The sequence below is a fragment of the Pongo abelii genome, chromosome X, assembly GCF_028885655.2.
Source record: "Pongo abelii isolate AG06213 chromosome X, NHGRI_mPonAbe1-v2.0_pri, whole genome shotgun sequence".
NCBI classification, from domain to species: domain Eukaryota; kingdom Metazoa; phylum Chordata; class Mammalia; order Primates; family Hominidae; genus Pongo; species Pongo abelii.
In genome coordinates, this window is record NC_072008.2 from 46,768,886 (window position 1) to 46,771,162 (window position 2,277).

A 2,277-nucleotide genomic window follows, 5' to 3' on the forward strand; every position below is an offset into this window, starting at 1 on the left:
AATTTGTTCTTTCACGTTTTGTGCATATCTAAGAGATTTTTGCCTAACCCAAGGTAACCAAGCGTCTTAGTTCATTTTGTGATGCTATAACAGAATACTTAGGTACTTTGTTTTATTCTATTTATTTGTTTTTTTAAACAAAACTAGCTTTAATTTGTCCAAAAGCCACACACAGCTGTCTAGAAACTGTTTCTGGAAGGGAAGCCAAGAGGGAGTCCATTATGCACAGGGTCAGGAGGCCTCTAGAAGTTTTCAAGCAAGCCCAGGATGTGCTTTTGCTCCTTCTCTAAGAACTCCACATACCCCTTGATGATATGCCTGACAATTTTGATGGAGCGTCCTCACATGTTTAGGATCTGGTGAACCCTCTGGCAAATCTGGGGGACATTGGCATTGCAGATCTTGGCCATAATGCAGCAGATGCACTGGAGAACAAAGAGCTCTGCATCCAAGCACTGGAGGTAGAACTCATCCCCCATGTCACCGTCTATGATCTCTCCACGCTGGACCATGTCATGTTTTTCCCCTTCATTCCTCTTGTCTGCCACTTGCATTGCACCCAGATATTGAAAATGCAACTCCATTAGTCTATCAGCCTACTCACTGTCATTTTCAGTGAATTTATTCAGAAGCCGGGTTCGCTGATGCCCTCTCAGGTTCCACAAAAGGGAAGCCAGAATGGAACAGATATGCTCTTTGTGTTCCTTGTCAGTGGTACCCACTTTCTTGATCTTCCTGGGAAATTCCATAAAGAGGGGAAAGATGGTTCATAAGCCAAGAATGTCAACAAATTTACCGCAGTTGTAGATGCCCTCGGGTGCAATCAGCACTTTCAGGACCCCACTCCGTGAGATCTTCATTTCCCTGAGCATGAGATGCATCACCTGAAGACCCTCGCCCTTCAGGAAGTGCTCATGATTGGAAGTGAGCATTAGTTAGAAGCAGAGTGAATCAAACAGATTCTCCATCATCTCCTGCTCCTTTGCTGTGCTGGGATTTTGTCTTTTAAACACAGATAACTGCTGAAGAAGTGCATCAATTCCATCCAGCTCCCCAAGCAATTTCCTGTTTTCATCGTTGTCCTGGAGCAATATGGCCTGCATTTCACTGCAATACAGTTTGTTGGCATCAAAAGGCTTCTTTGCCTTCAGCCTCTTCAACAGCCACTGAGGAAGACCCTGCTGGGCACCTTTTGTACACATCTCCAGCTAGAACTCAGCCATGTTTTCTACAATAACAAGAGTGTTATGGACACCATTGGCCTGCTCCTTCACAGACTCATCCAGGTGCTCCACGTTCTGCACCAGCAGTGCTATCACCTGCCCATCCACCAGCGCATCAATGAGTAATTCTGCTCCCTCTTCACTCTCATAGAAGATGTCTATATCTTTTAATTCCTGACTCAAATCAACCCCAGCTATGGACACATCTGTATTATTGTGTCCAAGCAACCCAAGAAGTGACTGCACAGCATTCAGCTCCAGCAAAAGGTACAGGTCTGGCATGGTGGCCACCACGTGCATCTTCTGAATGATGTCATGTAGGTCCAGTTGGGATTTCATGAACTTCTCTGGATTGTCTGGAAACTTAATCTGCAATTCTTGGTTTTTATATGCTCACTATTCAAATGTGAGGATCATTTTCTTCACTGAGCTTTCATCCAATGGCTCCTCCTCTTTCTCTTCCTCCTCACTCTCTGTGTCAATAATCTGAAGCAGCCATTTTTTGTCATCCTCTGCTTCTTCCACCACAATCATTTCCTCTTCCCAATCTTGAGTACTAGTTTGTTTCTGATGCATCTTCTGCTCCTCCTCTTTGTCATCTCGGGGACGTTTTATGCCCCTGTTGGGCTGGTAGCTCAGAAGTTTGCCCATGTCCGTGGTCCCTGGCACAGCCAACCTGTGTAATTTATAAAGAACAGAAATTTATTTCTTACAGTTTTGGAGGCTGGAAAGTCCAAGATCAAGGCACCAGAAGGTTTGGCATCTGGCTAGGGCCCAGTGTCTGCTTCCAAGATAACACCTTGAATGCTGTATCCTCCAGAGGGGAGGAACACTGTTCTTCATGTGGCACAAGAGCAGAAAAAAAGAGAGAACCCATTCCAGAAAGCCTCATTTTAAAAACATTAAACCCACCCATGAGGGCAGAGCCCTCACAACCTAATCACATCTTAAAGGTCCCATTTCCCAATTCCATTACAATGGCAATTAAATTTCAACATGAGCTTTGGAGGGGACAAACATTCAAACCATAGCATTCCACCCATTGCCCCCCAAA

General features: G+C 44.8%; 1 pseudogene; it reads right to left on the reverse strand.

The window, feature by feature from the left end:
• Positions 1-242: 242 nt before the first annotated feature.
• LOC100433389 (beta-catenin-like protein 1) lies at positions 243-1,871 on the reverse strand (annotated as a pseudogene).
• Positions 1,872-2,277: the final 406 nt, after the last annotated feature.